This window comes from Hirundo rustica, chromosome 6 (genome assembly GCF_015227805.2).
Source record: "Hirundo rustica isolate bHirRus1 chromosome 6, bHirRus1.pri.v3, whole genome shotgun sequence".
NCBI lineage: Eukaryota > Metazoa > Chordata > Aves > Passeriformes > Hirundinidae > Hirundo > Hirundo rustica.
Genome location: NC_053455.1, coordinates 50655606 through 50674901, shown reverse-complemented (window position 1 = coordinate 50674901; position 19296 = coordinate 50655606). Strand labels below are relative to the sequence as shown.

The 19296-nt window shown below is 36.1% G+C and overlaps 1 protein-coding gene across 6 annotated transcripts in view; it reads right to left on the bottom strand.

Annotated features, from left to right (window-relative positions):
• Positions 1-19296, bottom strand: part of SOX6 (SRY-box transcription factor 6) — a 363778-nt gene that overhangs the window by 246008 nt on the left and 98474 nt on the right. The window contains exon 1 of one of the 6 annotated variants that reach the window (XM_058421044.1): positions 13426-13739. The exons of the other annotated variants lie outside the window; for them this stretch is intronic. The gene's annotated coding sequence lies outside the window, so the exon portion shown is untranslated. Of the gene's footprint in view, positions 1-13425; positions 13740-19296 lie in introns of those variants that run through there. 6 annotated transcript variants of the gene reach the window in all.

Sequence of the window (19296 nt, the reverse complement as noted above, 5' to 3'; positions counted from 1 at the left end):
TCGAGAAGATAACTTCTTTTGACTCTGAAGAGACAGAACACAGATCTGTGAACTGAGCCTAACAACAAAAATGAGAAGTGCCCTGTGAATCTGGATTTATACACACATGAACACGTGTGTCAGATACATAAATGTATGTGTCTACATATACATATCTTTCTTTGTCTGTGCATTTATTATTATATTAGATTCAAGCCCTAACTGTGCACAGAGAATGTGATCGATCCGTCCTTGTGTCTTTTTTTCCCTGTGCCCTGTTGTCCAGATGTAAACTGTGAAACACATCCAAGTTCCTTAGAACAGGGAGGGTTGAGCCAGGCAGTTCAGGCTGAGCTGTTCCAGTTATCACTCCATTGAAAATGAACAGCAAATTCAAATAACAGAGCCTGTGTTTGATTCTGGATCTTTCTGGGTTTTCTTTCTCTGGTTCCCACCCCCATAGTCTCACCTCTCTCCCACCCATCCTTGCTTACCATAAAGTTATGATGCCCTTTGCTATAATAATGAATGGAATTCCCCGATTATTATTTTAGGAGTTTAACCGATTCTCAGTGGTTTTCATGTGTTTAGCACTTAAGCAAAGAGGCTTTTTCATATGTCTTTCAGCAAATATACAAATAATCTTGGAGTCAGTATTCATTTTAATAGTTTCACCAGATAGTCACATTTATTTTCAGAGATTTTTTTTCCTCATTGTATTTTTGTATCACTCTGCATGCAGCTACTACACATCCATCTATAAACCTGGACATAGCATAAGCAAGCAGAATATCTCCATCCTTAAAGCAATCCTTTTATACTAAGATTTATACCTGCACAAGGCTCATTGCACAAAACTCTAAATATATATAAGAGCAAGTCTGTTGGAACCTCTCCTCCTCTTCCGTGTGTTATTTATTTCCAAGTAATCTCAGCTGAGAGCTTTCTGATGCTGTCACGATGGCCAATTTTTATATCGGACATTTTTCCCAATACAGATGTGTAGCTATTTGCCTTTTCTTTACCTCTCTGTAAATGCCATATGGACAGAAATCATCAAGTCACCAGATCATACATTTATTTTTCTGATATATTATGCTGTTTGATGTAATGTTGACATGTAATTGATGTTGGTTTTGCTTTTTTTTTTGGTCTTTGTTTTGTTTCTTGGTTTCAATAGAAAGAGAATTTGAAAAAGGCTGTAGAGTGATGACTTAAGGAACTGACAGACATGAACATAGTATGCATCTCTTTTATGATGTGCTGCTGAGTAAATGGGTATATTTTTAGCTTTAGATAACATACAGGAGACCTCTGAATTTTTACTGTATAGTGAAGTATTTGTATAAGCCTAGCCCATACCTCAAAAGAACTTCTTTCACTCACAAGAAGTACATACAGAATATGTTTTCAATAAGGGCTTAACCCATGATTTAAGAGTCAATAAAGAAAGATTTTCTATAAAGAAATGGGAAAACAACAATAGAAATAAAATACTACATACCAACGATTAAATATGTTCCATCAGCACAAGAGTGTCTTTGTACAGTAAAGAGCAGAAGGGGATGATTTATAGTAAAATGGTATATATGTCAAAAGAAAAATAAATGCAATTTAGACAAAGTACACACTTATTAACAGAGAACATCATTTACAGTTATTCAGATGGGAGGAAGGCAAGGATGAAACTAGCAGAGAATCTATTTCACAACGTGAAGTCACATTCATCTTGGTTCAGGCTTCCCCCCCTCTGCAGCTGCAAAATAAAAATACTGGTGAAATCCTTGCTGACATAAAATTAATACCTAAGTACCCAGTGACTTCAGCAAAATCAGGATTTCACTGGAGATATTTTAAAGTGCAGCTTTACTAGGCAGACCTCGTGGATCCCCAGTGGGATTGAATCCACATTTCCCCCTACTTTCCACTGCAGTCACCACCAGATCTAACAGCCTTCGCACCAGACCACTCTAAAGGGGACCTGAGGCTGTGGAGTGCTTCCCACTCATCCTCCTCTTGAATGGTTAATAACAGCATCAAGAGATGCCTGGGGCTCTCCCAGGTGGTTGTGGGTTTTGGGGTGTGGGGAGGAAAGGAGGAATGGAGGCACTTTAAAAGAAACCCAGAGACCAGGTTAAGCTCAAACCAGTGAAAGACAGATTAAGGTGCCTGATGGACCAAATGTCTACCCAGAATCTACCAGAAAGTTGTCACCTGATGCCAGCTGAAAGGTTGAACAGGAATTATTCCAGCATGGTTAGATACTATGAGAAGATTTTGGGAATACCTCCTCTAGACTTGCCAGAAACTCTATGAAAACAACCAGATGAAAACTTAGTATTTCAAACATTCCAAGTTTTGAGCCAGAAAGATAGAAATATGTTATCAGCTGGTATCACTCTCTGCAGAACCACAGGGCCCCTTGAACAGGCCCAAGCAGTATGTCAGTCCAGCCTGTTTGTGGAAAACACCTTCCACAATGAAATATAATTACAACAAAATATATTAAAAATGGGAAAGTACAGGACAAAAAGAAAATGATCATTTCATTCTGAATGCAAGAAACACTCTATATGATATCTCCAAAAACCCTGCCCACAGTGCTCTAATATTTCCAAATAAACCACACAAAATAAATGTTTTTACAAGGCAGGAAAGAAAGGTAAATTTTAAATGAAGAAGAAAGTTTGGAGAAGTTGCAAATAAAAAGACAACAAAGTTTAAAACATAAATTTTTGTTCCATATTAATCCAAGAAATTTCTTGTACTCCAAGTTTGCATACACAGTTAAACACAAACTGGGGAAGAGAAACAGGAAGAAAATAAGGGTTATAATTACGTGGAAAAGAGCCTTACTCTCCTACTCAGTAGAAATCAGACAGGGAATTTCTTATATTTCTTAATATGCTTGGGTTTAGGGCATGTGAGATAAAAACATGGACAAAGTGGTAGATCTGAAATATACTTCTCAAAACACCAGTTCTCAAAGCTCTTTTTTAACTACCTCTTTCAAAATCATAAGATGTCTCAAAAATATTCTGATTATGTTCTAATCTATTCTGTGTGACCCTTGCAGAAATGATGCTTTGCAACTCTGGCAAGTTTCTTTCTCTACCACTTTTGTGAGATGAATTACTCTTTCCATTTGCAAGGAAGTTCTCAGGTTCTCTGCATTATAGGACAATTGTTATCAGAACTCATTGATCTCTTGCTGTGTTCACAGATTTAAATCTGAAAGCCAGAAATTATAAACATATACCTCGTTCAAGACTGCACACACAAGAACATATTATACAAATTTTTCCTGTACTGTACATTATAGCTACAAAAAAGAATTACATCAGAAAACTTTATTAGCATCAGACAAGAGCCTCAAATCCTAAATCAACTCACACAATTTCTCTTTTTCTAAACTCCTTTTGATTTTTTTCCCCCCTATTAAATCCAATTGTTATACAAGTTGGTGCTTGATGCTCTTGAAATCACACAGAAATTTACCCATCCAGTTCAAAACATGGTATCCTGATATATTATTCTATTTGGCAGTTCAATGGAACACCACAGCCACCCATGCATTGCCCAAATTGACTGCTACCTTGACACTCCAACCATTTTAATCCCAGTCATCAATTATCTTCAGGATTTTATGTTTTTTGAAAACAAGTATTTCTGCACCTTTTAACTTAACTTGAAGGCTGCCCACACTGCAGGACATGAACGGAAACATTGAAACAGAAATGCTCAAATGTATTCCCAGCAAGAAAAAATCACCAGAAAAATAATGAATAAAAAGAACTCAAAATTTAACTGAACATTCCCACTTTCTAAGATTTTAGGTGTAAAATAACACTGTACCAAGTAATTCTCTCTATGAATGAAAGAACTAGAAGACTTGAACAGCTCAAGGAAATATCTAAGAATGAAAGCTTCAAAAGGAGAGAGAATCCTTGTAATTACTTTATGAACAAAGTCAATAAAGTAACTCCTTATCCCCCTTCATAATCCCAGAGTAGAATATAAATTATTTGCAATATTATTATCACTTTAGCAGCACTACAATACACATTTTGTTACCAATCCATTCCCTGCAATTTTAAGAACTATGAAGTAAATTGTGATTCCCACATAAGTGTGCCTCTAAATTACACACAATAGTCTCACTAAAGAGCATCCAGGATTTTAGGAAAGTTCCAAGGAGATGATCTGATTTTAATCCTGTCATACTTTTAAGCAAATGTAGATTGACTTAAAGTAAACATTGCAGGAGGGAGCTCATGCTCTAGGCTTCACCAAGCAATCAGCAAGGCATCTGACACGCTACAGAAAACCTGCAAAATCCAGCAAATAAATCTTGTAACACCCATTCAGCATCCTACAAAGCACACAGTGGGGAGCTGACACATTATTAACTGACTGTAATTTTCACAAACTCTAACATACTAAGAGCTTTATGACATACATGTGGTGAGATATATTTTTATCTGTTATAAATGCCCATGTTTTCAAAACATATTAATCAAGATGCTCCAAATAAATCACTGGGTCATGTTTGTTTTTAAGTTAGTAGCATCAAAAATGTTAAACATTACAGTAAGGAGATATGGGAAATATCTTCATTTCATTACTTCACTATATCAAAATCACAAGCTTTTGATGATTCAGTAGTTGTGTGTAAAACAACAAACGGACTGACCTGAGCAACAAAAAAGATAAACTTGGAACAGAAAATTGTCAAAAAGTGGTGCTTCCCTTGAGCGTGGGGTTTTAAATTGAATTATATTTCATACAAACCTGCTTAAACCCTGCTCTTTCAATGAAACCAAATCCACAAGGGACAATTCGGGTTCCAAGGAAGCTCTAATGCCATCCAGAGGGAAATAATTGAAGATTATATGACACAGACATCAACTCTCAGCCAAAGCATCTTTCCTTTTGCCTTGGTGAAGATTTATACAACTTTACAGAGACAAACCTCACCTGCCTCTCTCAGGAACAGCAGAAAGCACTCCTGCAAGTGACAGATCACTGGCTTTTGAAGCCTTACACTGTTCTGCCACACACAGGAATAACTTGAGGTCCCAAAGGTTCATAGAGGAAAATGGCACTTTGCCAACTCTCATTAATGCCTGCCAAACTCTAGATAATCTTCTTGTACTGTACTTCATCTGATACTTTCACATTTACAACCCTTCACAATACTCAGCAGTTTCTATTTAAATAGAAGTAGACAAGATTAAAAAAATAAACCTAAAGTAGAAAATACAGGATAGATGTGAAAACTGAGAGCATTTTCCTCACTATTGTCCATTATTCTTTAATGTATCATTCTCTTTCTGCATGTAGGCCAAAAAAATAAATCCAATGTAAACACAAAAGGCAAATATCTTTTGAAGGCCAAGCAAATATTTGAAAAGCAAAAAAGAGATTCTGCTTTTATCTCCAGATCACCCTACAATTTAATGGTTAGTGGAGGGGGGGTGGTCTTTTTTCCTTTCTTTCTTGTTTTTCTTTTTCTCTTTAGTTCAGGGAATGCAGCAGGGACAGGTCCACACCTCTTAGCTCAGAGAATGGTTATCAACCTATAAACCAGAACAATAGGATAGCAAAGGTCAGGTAACTATGCCATGTTCGTAACAGAGCAGAGAGAAAAATTGGCACTATCCAAAGCCATAAGGCAACAAACCAATGTATTAAAAGTCTTGATCCAGTATTATTTCAAAATTATGAAAATTTCATGCCTGACCTTGTAATCTGATGTCTAATTTATAAGCAAAGTGCAGGTGCCCATATGCAGCTTAATGGTCTTTATGAGGTTTCATGAATTTATGGACTTGAGCGAGAGACTTGGGTCTTCAGCTATGACAATGGCATTAAATAGCACTGAAGAGAAAAAAAGAAAAGATGATGTGGCAACTAAAATGGTAAAGCCAGCACAACATTACCAGTGAGTCTATAACCACCTGGCAAGAGGAATAAATTATTGACAGTTTTCAATGAAGTTTTTAGGAAGGAATAAAGCTGTTGAAGCCAAACGGAACACAAGTCCCCCTTTTTTTTTTGGTCCCTTATTACTAGCCCAGGATTCTCAGGCCACCACTGAACACAAATGTACAAGTGCTCATTAATTCAATATTGATACCCTCAGGCCAATAGCAAATCTCTACCAATCACAACCGAATCCCAGCAATTCCACAAAAACTCTGCAACATTATATGAGAATGGATGCTTTCTTAAATTGTACGTAAAAAATCCCTGAATTATCTTGTCATTAAAATAGAAACATCAGTGGTAATGTTATTAAAAATATTGGTGCAGATTTTGGGGTTAATCTCTTGTCCACTGACTTCAAGGATGTAATAAAACATTTCCTATGGGTTCAAGCTGTAAAGTATGTATACTTTATCATCTTTTGTGGGACAGAAAAGTGATAAACACTTTTTACAATTAAAGAAGTCTGATCAGCAAAGTAGGACAAATACCAGAAAACAGAATTAATACTTGCTTATTCTTGTAAGAAACAAAGCTATTAAAAATACCCTATTTTCTAGCAAACACAAAAAATCTAATTACACATCTGAAAGCTATTTTGATTAGGTTAATTTTCAGTTTTCACAACATAATATCACATTAGAAAATGATGGTATTCTACAGAAGATAGTAACAAAAACAACAAGAAAAGGAATTATGTTCCGGACTGCTACATAAATTAGGAGACTCAAGTACTTCATGGACTACTACAGATATTGCCAGAAAGGTATTTTTTAAAGACTTTTCTCCTGAAATCTTTCTTTAAAAAAAAAAAATTAAAACGAATTTTTTTAGATTGGCAAAAATATTGATAGTATCTCTGTAATCCCTAAACACAACTTTAATAATATCTTAGCTAATAATTAAACACGTACAATGTCCAATTCTTTATTTGTTCAATAATAGAAATGCTGCAAGTGCAAGGCAGAACACAGAGATGGCCATGAGCCCATTGCTATGCTAGAACTGACCCATGCATTACACAAATAAAACTGCTACCGATGGCCTGGAAGAATCATAAGCACCCTCATCTATTCCTGATATTATCAAGTAATTCTCCATGTTTTTGCTGATAGTGTGTTAGTCCTCTAAATTATAGATTGTCATCTCTGAAAGTAGAATTATACGGAAGATCTTTTAAGGAAGTGTGAAGCTTTGCACCAAATATTAGTATGAAAATCACAGAGTATTGCTGTGCACATGTAGATACATGACTTTTGGATGCATATGTATGTTCACCTTTGTATTTGCATATGGAGAATACATATAAATAATGGATTAAATGGATTTGTATCCGTGTGCCCATGTATTTGTGTGCATGCTTATGAACACAGATACATAAATATGGAGGTAAAATTTCTCTAACCTGCATATAATTATATGTTGTTTAGACTGACACGCCTATACATAATATGGATGGAATTCACTATGCTAATTGTTAGTAATGAGAACTTCAGTAACTGATACGGTACTCGCTCACAAATTTTCTAAAGCAGAGATCTCTTTCCACTCTGGTTCTAAAAATAATATTACAGGTTCACAAAGCAATATATATTTTTAACAGCAAATATTTTTTCTTTCAATTGCTTCTATATGATTCAGTCTCTCTAAATTTGGTTGGTATCAGTCAATGCATTTTGTGCAGTTCTAATAATTTTTGAAGTGTTATTTTACCGTACTGGCACATTTTTTATACTAAAGTTGTTGCTTCACTGATGGAGTTAAGGAAGTAAAATCAGAACATCACCCCTGATGAATTAAAACTTCTGCAACTTATATGATCATCTGTGACATAAGGCATGTTGATTATACCCTCAAAGGACAATGAATGACATGATAGGGAAAAAAAAAAAAAACAAACCACACTTATAAAAAGACTCAGTAATTTGTTTCCTGGCACTGCGCTTTCTTTCTAATTTATTCCCTGAAAACTTCAGTTTTTGGAAAATGGGAAAGTGACATTTCTCATACAATGCAGAAATTATTAGTGATACTAGTAGACGAAGTAGTCACTTTTATTCATTCCTTTCTTTCCTTGCAGCTAAGAGCAGCTAAGAGCAGAGCAAGGGAGACAGAGGACCCAGTAACTCTGGGTTCCACATCACAGCTGTAGGGCGAAGAAGAGAATAACCCTAATGAAGTCCATATCCTATCTTTAGAACTGTATCAGTACAGCTCAAAGCAGACTCTGATCCTCCCTAGAACACAAAGCTGCTATTACTGATTATTGTTTTAGTTGACTTCAACATCAATTCCAAAACTGAGCTCTTTCTTTGCAATAGGAAGTCTAGGCAAGTCTGAGCTGAATGCCTAGATCTGAAACCCGACAAGCCAGGGAAGTTTATTATTCTGCTGCTTATAACACAGCAGCTCCCTTCCTAATAGGCATTTAGAACAAAAAAAATGTTTCTCTCCTGCAGGGTTTTGTTTGGCCCTCAGATTAAACAATGCTCTAGGTTAGTAATCAGGTTTACCAGACAGTTGTCACGGGGTCACCAGCAGCTACTTTGTTTTCCCTCAACACTGTGCTCTCTAAGGTGGTGATAGTGTCAAACAGACTACAACTGATGGCAAAAGTAGAAAGATGAATCAACAACTTCCTAAAAATACTTTTTTCATAGAAAAGGCAGTCTATTGCAAAATCACAGACAAGAAAGGTTCTGTATAAACATTGGTAAACCATATATATTACCTCAATAAATGCTAAAAGCCTACCCTGGTAAAGAAAGAACAAAGGACATTTGTGATTTAGCTCACATTTTTCATGCAAAAAAAAGTGTGGTGTATGCTTGTACATGTGACTTTTAAAACATCCATATTATTATGGAGGTAGAACAATTCTTTAAATTAGGGCTAGACAAGAACTGTACTGATGAAAACTTTGCTTTGGAAAAAAAAAAAAAAAAAAAAAAAAAACACCACCCAATTAGGACCTGGCTACTGCAATGCTCACTGAGGTTCAAACACATGATTCTCCCACTGTAAAATGCCAGGAAACTTGCACATGAGCATAAACTATTAGACAGCAGACAAACCGTTAACATATTTTTTTCTTTATCTCTTCCTGTTCAGAGGTAGAAAGGCTAAAAAAGACATACAGCTGAAGTGTCCAGCTTTGGCCTTCTCCCAGCACCATGCTTTTTGCTTGTTTGACCTGTTGAAGCAGAAAGTGCCCTGAAAAATCTCCACTTTGTTCTGAACACCCCTGCTTGCCTCCAGCACTGAACACCTGCACATCACAACCTCATCAGTCTGGTCCATAAAAGAGACCCATTTGTGGGAAAACACTCAGTCTGCTGTCCTTTGGCTCTCCCAAACTTGGGTGGTTACAGTTAAAGCAAATTTGCTGCAGGTTTTGTCTTGGTTGGTTGCTTCTCTATGTTTTTCACTACCATTAAAACATTCGGCCTAAAGAGCACAGAATAATTAGTAACCACCAACAGTGATTTGTACTATCTTTGAAAGAAGTGTCAGCAGATCTTCCTCTGGCATCTATAAAATTACACCCAAAACCTGTGCAGTAAAGACAGGCAGGGGATTACATTTTACAGTTCTATGGATGTTATGTGCCATCATCCACTACAGCCACAGAACTCTATTCAAAAGGTGAAAAATGACATGTGTTTGGTTGCTCCAGGATTTAGTAGCTGAAAATAATGTGTCTTTGAGAATACACTGCTTCATGAGTATGTCTTTTTAAAAAACTACTGGAATATGTTGGGTGTAATGAGGAACACGTAACTCCTACTTCAGATGAGGAAAAAAAAGGAAAGATTTTTTTTTTTCCTTTAGCAGCATGCAATTCAATTAACTCTTCAAGCTCTTTTTGCAGCTGTTTAAAATATAATTATTTTCCATAAGACAGTAAAAATTATAACCTCAAAGGCAAATTGAAGTATTACATGATTTTCTTTTCTGTTATGAGACATGGATCAAGCACTAATAAACACCTATGTACCTAACCAGCTTTTTTGAAACACAAGGAACACTCCAGAGTTTGCAGAAAGGAAAACCCACAAGACACTAGGCCTGTTTTATTCTGATGCTTAGATGAGGTAAGTTCAATTTGTTTTTTAGCCCTAGCATTTTACAATTTATTTTCTTCTAGAAGGAGAGTTCTAATGATTCTATAGTCTCGCTTTAATATCTTGTAGACACCTGTGTGCAAAGCCATGAAAGTGCACTGAATTTGTCCTTTCTCCATGACACAGCCTTGTAATTTTATATCTGACCACTCTATGCTGCTGATGCTCCATAAGCACTCTGTAAAGTCTGGAGTTGTTTTTGAGCTCTTTTGGTAATATCACAGCCTGAAGCAAGGCAAAGCACTACTTGCACCATATTTATCTACTTGTTTATGAAAGAGTTTCCCCCTCATTGTGTGGATAACTGACCTTAGCCACAGCTAATAAGACATGAGAGCTTCCTTGAACTCTGCACCTTTACACTGAATCTTATAAAACACTTCAGTGTTATCCACATAGGTTCACCGAGCTCCTAATGAACTGAAACACATTCTCTCTCCAGCACTGTCACCACAGACAAGGTGTGGTCCAAGAAACAAAAATAACCTTGCCCAAACTTTGCTTTGGCCATCTGTTTGTGTAGACAAGCTTCTCCCTGGCTACAAACAAGTTTTTATAAAGTAGAGAATCAAGCAACATATAGATATTTATGCTCCACCCTCTGCATCATCTCATCTTTCTTCACCAACCATATAATGACAAGAATGTCTTGCTTATTGCAGGGTAACAGCTTCTGCAGCCTCCCCTGAGTGCAGCTGTGTTTCCAGATGCGTGTCTAGTTAGTCAGAGACCTCTGGAGCTTCATCTCTCCTCAAACTTAAGCTTTTAAATAGGTTGGAATCTACACAGTCTGCATTGAAGAAAATACAGTTTTACTTAACATGAACACCCTACTCAGTCAAACTAGTTCCAGTAAAACAGATGATGTCCTTATCAACTTATTCCAGACACGTCTAACTTCTTTGGTTGGCCTTTTTTTTTCCTTTTTTTTTTTTTTTTCCTGTAATACGCAACTGGAACAGGCATGAAAGCAGTGGTGCCAGCTAAACTGCCTTGTAGGGGGACATTTTTCATAGGTTACACTATTGTGTTGTTGAAACAAGTCACTGGAATGGACATAAAAACCCAAGAGTTTCTGCTTGATATCTTTTGTTTCTATCTTTTGCTTAAGAACATTACTTTTACCCCAGTTTATACAAACAATAATAATTAAATAACAGAAAATTTACACTGGTTTATAGCTGAGGGGGGGTTAAGACTTTTTCTGTTCATTTGCAGGTAGTGTTTGATGATTTAGATTCTGTCAATAGGCTAATGCTTAAAATTAATTTTAAAATGAAACAGTTGAACCAGTACAGTGCTAGAGCTCTAGTGTCGACTACATATATACATGAAATACAATAAATGCTGAAGTACTACTTCAAAATCCAACCAATTTTTCTCATTTGTGGCTTAGTACACACATAAGAAATATAATCACCTTAATCATTCCAATAAGCATACAGAGTTTCATTTTTTGTTTTACTTTTTCCCCAACAGCTCTATACTACTTGTTCCTGATGATGTTCCAAGCAGAGCATTCCAAAGAGTCACTCGTGCAGGAAAACAGTTGAGCTAAACTCAAGTTGCCAGCTCTTTTCGAATTTTAAGTTTAGCTTTCCCATTCTGAAGGAAGCATTCCTCTCCAATACTAGTTAAAAGAGCTTATCTAATTTAACTTTCATTTTTTTCCTTAAACATCTGGGAAATTTCATTTCTCTAATCAGTTTCTTACTTTCCTCCACTAATTACAATCTTGTTTTTTCTACGTATATCATTTCCTGTGTGATAATTTTTTCATCATTGGGTTTCTTGCTCTTTATATATTTCCTAGATGCTGGTGTTCAGACTCAGAAAATGCAGCTTATTTACGTTGTCCCTGTTCTCCTTAAAATATACTCAGCTAAAATGTGCCTCGAGAAATTATTCACCTTGATGTATATCTGAATATTTAGCATAGCTCCCAAAATGCCACCATTTGTTGCCCTTACAGCTCCATCATCAGCAAATTCTAGGACTTTAATTTACTCTAATGTGGTGAGACGCCCTTCAGAGAACTTGGCCAGCAGCTGTCCCTCTGCTCGAGGAGGCCAAAGTCACATGCGAAGCAATGACGCTGTCAGACAAACGCCACTTCTCCCTTTCACTTTCCCCACTGCCTCCTCTTCCTTTCTCTTTCTCCTTTGCCTGAGGCCATATCTTAATCCCATTCCCAAAATTAAAAGGTTCCTTGCTCTCTTGATGGCTCATGAAATGTTACCCTGTAGAACCACATTGCTACAGGATTTCAGCCTTTACATTTGGAATACTTTCAGGTTTTAGCCATATTTTCCTTCTCATATCACAACAATCCATTTCATACAGCTTTCAGGCTATTTCATACATAACATCGGGACTCTTTTTCACCCAGACAGATACTGTAGTCATATCGTGTGCATACTGAATTCCATTCTACAAGAAAATCAGCATTTTTCCAAGTGCGACTAATTTAACTAACAGCACACAATTAGGAAAAGTTATCAAATGCTCTATACAGACTTTCTAGTTTCCACAGTACTAGACTATAATTTAAAAACTTTTACACAACTCCTATAATAAGCTGAAGAGTGAAGATTACACTGAAAAACATAAATGTCCATCATACCTATTTATTAGTATCAGGGGCACAAATTTGAAAGTTTTCTCAAGATAGGGCTTTGAGTTTATAAAACATTACCAAAATTATGAGATTGTATTCAACTGACCTAATGGTTTCATTTGCATTTCTCTATATAAACACAGTAATATGTTTACCAAACATCCATTTCCTTCTAACCCCAGATCATAGATTTTTTAAACCCCACAAAAAAAAAAAAAAAAAGCTTTTTAACAAACAGAAATGCATTCACAATAGCAAAACAAACTTAAATAAATCATTCATATAGTGTGAAAACTGAAATCTAATAACTGAATGAAAGAGCTCTGCAACATAAAAGTTCCTGTAAACCCCCACAATACGTCCAAGCACAACTAAAGACCAACTTACGTAATATATTAGCTTGTAATTGCAAAGGACTCTTCAGGTTTTGTAATCAGTTCTCACACTTAACCGCAAACCAGGAAAGAATTGTTATGATATTTCACAGCTACATACATTGCGTAGCTTAGAAATATGGCTTAGAAATGTATTTTCTTACCAAAGTTAAACAAAAGTTTCATTTCTTTCATTCATTTGAGGAAACTGAGGATCAACATATGCTGTTTCACATGCTGATACTTTAAGCAAAATAACAAAGATTCTTTTAAAAACCAAACTCTCTTATAATGAAAAACAGAAAGAAAAGATTTTGTTCCTTTGAGAAGATGATTAGCTTACCTGGTTTTGCCATTCCACACCGACAGCCCGAACAATATTATCAGCTCTTCAGGTACTAATTCTTGCTAACTGGAAGGATATTTTCTCTCTTGCTGGATTAATAATCAACTTTCCTGATAGTTCATTTGTAATTCTCTGCTGGTTAACCCTTTGCAGGGCTCCCATTTTGAACTCAACTGCCTACACTCTTCGGCTCATTGTAATACAAAAATAACAAAACATAGGCTAGCACATAAACAAGAACTAAAAAGCAAGCTAGAGAGAAAAATTAAGAATAGATTCTTTTAAAAGACTAAAAGCTTACAAACACTTAAAGCAAGACTTCCTTTCTCTGAAAGACTCTAATTACTAAACCTAGTTGCTGGTAAAACAATGCATCAACAACCTGGGAGCTGTAAAGTCCAATGGCTCATACAACTGCACGCTCCCAGGAAGTCACAGCTCCACCTCTCATCTTCAGCCAGTGAGTAAGTATGACACATGCCTGCCTAATTCTGAAAATAACATCTTTTATTAGTGAATAGTGTGCTGAGAAATTGCCACAGTTATCAGTTTGTGCAAGGCCACCCATCTGTGTTGTCAGAAAACAAGCGCAAGAGTGGCCAGGAGTAAAAATAAGATAAGAGAAGCCCAGAATAGCCAAAAAGGGGAGTTCAAATGAGGTCAGAACAGTTTAAGATGGGATACCTAAAAATTATATATAATTTTTTATTTTCAAGTGCAATAGTAGTAAATTACATATATGTTAGCAGTTTCATAAAAATTCAGTACAGCTCTGGCAGTTCTGTTGTGAAATGAGTAAAAAGATTATAAAACAAACCTGGTAAAAGAGTTCAGAGATCTCATATAATAATGTGGAATATTCTGGAAATGCTCACCTAAAGAAATTATTCTTTAGGAGATATGTGATGGACCTTGGGACATGCTTTGATTGTGCACAGAGGTAAGAGGAAAAGAAAAATAAACTCGTTGCATGTATGACTAAGGCATAATGATATGAAAATAGGGAAATAATAAGAAAGGGGAAAAAAGTCTTTCTGAAAAAACAACAAATTGGGGGTTTGGATGCTCTTGGAAAAATATGAGGTGACACCTCTATTCACTAACAGAAATGCTTTCCTCATGAACTCTGCTAGAACTGTTTTATTAAATAGTATGCCAGTAGTTCTGTTTTTCCTTAAAACAAAGGCACAGAGTCTCCTAAAGCTTCTGCATAGAGACTTTACAGATGAGACTTAATCTATTTCCCTTTGCATAAGAGTAGTCCTATAGCTAATCTATTTTTGCACAACTATAGGTCTCTGCTCTCCATTCAACAGCGCCTAATACAGTTTGCTGTAAACTTTCTGCAATATCTGCTGTAGAATTTATGATAAAATGCTATAAAATTTTGAAGCAAAGTTATTTCATATTTATAGCTAATTTTATTCTGTGCTTGAAGGAAAACCTTTTAAGAACACCAATAATGCGAGAAAGCTACAACAACTAAATTTACTGTTAAGTAGCACATCAGTGATACTCCTGGGGGCTCCTCTTCATGGAAAGAAAGCTTAAACAACATTTTCTAACACGTTGGATAGCTTCCCAGAGATGTGATGGCCTACAGAGGCAGTGCTGAACAAAGCAGGCTGGAATAGTAAGTCAGTAAACAACCCTTTACAGAGAATGGCCACAAATAAGTGCAACTTTGTTTAATAAAGGCGAATTATAGTTATCTTTTGTTCTTTGGTAGGTGCATTATCTTTCTCTCCTGTTCCACCTGACTAAGCTGGTAGTATCTTTTCTATCCCCTGACTGAGTAGTTGGCTGGAAATAATGGGACCAAACAATCCACTATTGTTACAAGAGACAATGACCTTTCATGTCCTTGGAGCTTGCCGTGACCTTTCACCTTTCCTATCCTCCAATGGTCTCTTCTAACAACTAAAACTACACCCTGTTAGGCTGAATTCCAGATTGTCATAAAAAGCCCCTTCCTTTCGAAACAAAACCAATTTTTACACCAAGGTGGTGGAGAAACACAGGTCCATTGTTCCCGCACAGATGGAAGTTAGAGTTACTAAGGCAACAGCTCTAATCCCTCTTTTTGCCACCTTTTTCACATCATTGGCCTATCAAGTGTGCTACCTTTTAACTCATAAGCTCAAAAGCTGGTAGTCTAACTGACTGCTCTAATTAGCTACGATTTTCACAGTACAGACAACATGATGAGCTAATCGAAATTTGCAAAATAATGACGTACCTCCAGCAAATATTCCTCCTCCTGAGGCCCAGTCTTAGAATAACAATAATGAGACCATTATTAGAGGAGGGCATTAAAATGCTGCACTGCTGCTAAACAGAGAACTTAATTGTTCTGGTCTTGTCCATTGAATCAACAACCTATTGTTGTGGACTTGAAAAATAAAGGACTGGAGAATGGGTGCCATAATGATTGGTCTGTGCTGCCATACCAGCACTCTGTAGAATTGTTTTCCTTTTGAAACTCTTGATGGACTAGTAGTTTTGTTTAAAAGTAATATAAAAGCCAATTGTCTGGATAAAAAGTCCTATTTATTGAAATCTTTAGAAGCAGTTGCATGGATTTGTTCATGACCCCCAAGATAAAAACATAGGGACCATAATAATGCTATTTGTGGCGACCACTGCTTGTAGTTACACCACTTGTAGATAACGCTGTCCTGTCTAGCTACTGCAAAAGGAAGGAAGGCATTTCCTTTGCAGACAGCAATCACGGCAGAAGGTCAAATAGTGGACAGACCCAATTCATCTGTAAAAATGAGGATGTTTTATTTTTTTAAAAAAAGGCCTAATATGTTTGGTCATAATTTACAATTCAGGGTTTAGGACGAACTAATAAAGGTATTTCTAATCAGTCACAACATAGGACTTGTTTTTACTAATTAGTTTTTAGATATTAAAAATTACAGGTTTTTTCTTTTTCTTCACCTCTATAGAATTATACCCTAAATTTTGTCATTGGAAGACTGACTAATATACACCTTGATATGCACTGACTGAACTGATGCAAATTGTAGCTTACTGTTAGCTTTATTTAAATCTGGGTCTGGGAAGAAGAGGCATCTCAAATCTCTGACATGCCTTTTAATCTTGAGGGTTTTTTAATTGTTAAGAAATTAGAAACTACAGCTTTTCACAAATGTTTAAAACAGCTTTTCACAAATGTTTAAAACAAGCATGGTCTTGAGAAAAAAATATTCTCTCAAATCAAAAATCATAGTTTTATTACATAAAATCATTGTTAATTAACACTATCCTGGATTCCTCTCTTAGCTTTCACTGCAATAGGACAGTTAAAAATACAAGCAACAATAGATGTACACTTTGGAATGCAAACTAAAATCACATTGTATTTTTACAGTTACTCCTTCCTACACACAAATTGCTATCAAAAATAAACTATGACTCCAGATTAATATAAACAATGAAAAATTGCAACATTTGGGTTTGTAAGAGTTTCCATTTCTAATTTGCTATTGATTTCCATGTGAAAAAGTTTAGGGTTTAATTTTTCTCATTCCCATTCAACATATTTTAAATCAAATTGAGAAAAATAATTGTTAAAAAGGGAAAAAAATAGGAGAGGAAAACTTAAAGTCAAAGGTTAACCTAAAAGGTATTTTCAGCAGTTCTAGGAACAGCACATAAAATAAAAAAATTTCTTGCGTGCATTTGCAGAACAACTTTACTCTAAACTCCTTTCTTTTGTAAATTGAAAAATGCCTAATATAAAGTAGTATTAAATTGTAAATAAGACCTCTTGCTTCATTCAATCCATGCTTTGCTTCATTTATCTTCATCTTGTTAAGCTAAATTAATTAACAATCTCTGTGTTGCATACTTTCTCTTCTCATTACATCAAATAATGGCCTGGATATGGGAGAAAACCCTCACCGCAGGGATTTTGAAACACTACCTTGAGGAAGACTCTCTTACATATGCATTGCTTTAGCAATATTAACTAGTTGGATGTTATGACATTTATTAAATGAATCCTTCAATCCTTCACCATTGTAAAATAATTGTTCTGAATTTGTGAGAAACAATTTTATTTTAAAAATCAGGGTCTTGAAGTTGATCATGTTTACAATTTGGGAGCCACAAGTACTGAAAAGAAAGAAAGCACCTAAATAGCTTTAAATAATGTTTTATTTAATATTAAAAAACCTTGCAACTTGCATACAATTTCTGGCCAACAGTGTACACAGTCCCAAACATATTAACGTGTCAAATTACTCAAATCAAGTTGCCATATCGTCTATTTGTCAATGTTCTGTATATAATTAATTGAGTGTCTGGGACAGTTTCATGGGTAAATCTGGTTATTTTGATATTGTATTGGGATGCAATGTGCTAAACTATTGGACAAGTTTTCTTCCTTTAACCTACATTATGGCATCTAGAGCAAAAGAACAAAACAGTAAAGCCTTTTTTAATCTCACCCTGATCAAACAACCCTCTTTCTCCAATCACAGCTTTGTGCGTGATATCTTTCTGCTAGTGTTTCTTATTTAATTAAAACAGACACTGACAGAAGGACATGGATTAGGACTGTAATGATGCATTTACTTAGATTAATCGGAGGCTCCTTTTGGAGTAATGGCTTAAACAAAGAACAAAAGGAAATTGTTATGAAACACCCTTTTATCCCAGGCAAAGGTCAAATTATGAGGTTTTTAATTTTGTCAGCTTCTGTTATATTGGACCTTTCTACTGGAACATGAGAAGTGCTTCTCTGTCCTTCACCCCCAAGCCAAGCCAGTTATTATAATATAGCCATTAAAGCTGCAAATTAAAATGTCTGATTTTAAACCAGGTTGCTTAGCTTTCAAAACCCTCTAATTAGCATGTTGTGCATTGTTGTGAGGGAAAGAAACCTAAAATGCTAATGACCTGCTGCCAGGTGACCGCACTGCTGTGCAAAATAATACAGGCTCACTCAAGTAGTAGTAATACCAATAACACCCAGCTCTTATGAATTACCCAGCTCCAGGTCTGCTCTGCACCACATGTGCTTAAAGAAACAAGAGTGCATCCGGCCAAAGATCAGAGTTCAGTAGTCAGCACAAGAGATTGTTGTATGTTAACTGGGAAGAAGTCTGTGCCCATTCAGACACTGCAAGGCAGGAGGAAAACATTTGAAATCACCATGGGCCAGGTGATACTTGGGCCGGGCACAGAGAAAAGCACAAAATGGAAAATTCTTCCCCTTTTGGGCCGAAGCTACAGATACACTTCTGTATATCTCAAAGTAGACAGCCCCAACTTGCTGTGATAAATTATGTTTTTGTTCTTTGTTCACAAAAGGGCAGCAATGAATGAAAACACCCCAAATACAGGTATATTTTTGCCCTTTCCCAGTTTACCATTCATTGCAACAAGTTCATTGAACGCACAAAATTAAGTTAGATATTTTCTTAAAATATGCCACAGGAGAAAGACTGGCAATGCATCTTCAAAGACTCAAACCAAATAGAAAACATTTCCTTAAACCTCATGGTACTTGAGGCTCCAGGTTTTTGAATATTGGATTTCTAGCAAACTTATTTCACAAAAAAATTCAAAAGAAAAGAACTCTCACATTCCAGTGACAAAATGAAGCTTTAAGTAACTTCCTTTTTTCTAAACCGCAGACATATTCATTAGTCTTCTGTGCCACCAAAACTGTACACAGACCCAATCCTCCTCCTGCCACGCAGTCCACATCTCTGGCAAGCCGAAATGTCACCCAGCACCCAGAGGAACACAACCTGACACCAGCAAAGAAGCCAAGCTTTGCCTCCAGTGCAAACACAGGGTCCAAACAGCAGCAGCAGAGGCAGCTGTTCAGCACCACAAATAATACCATTC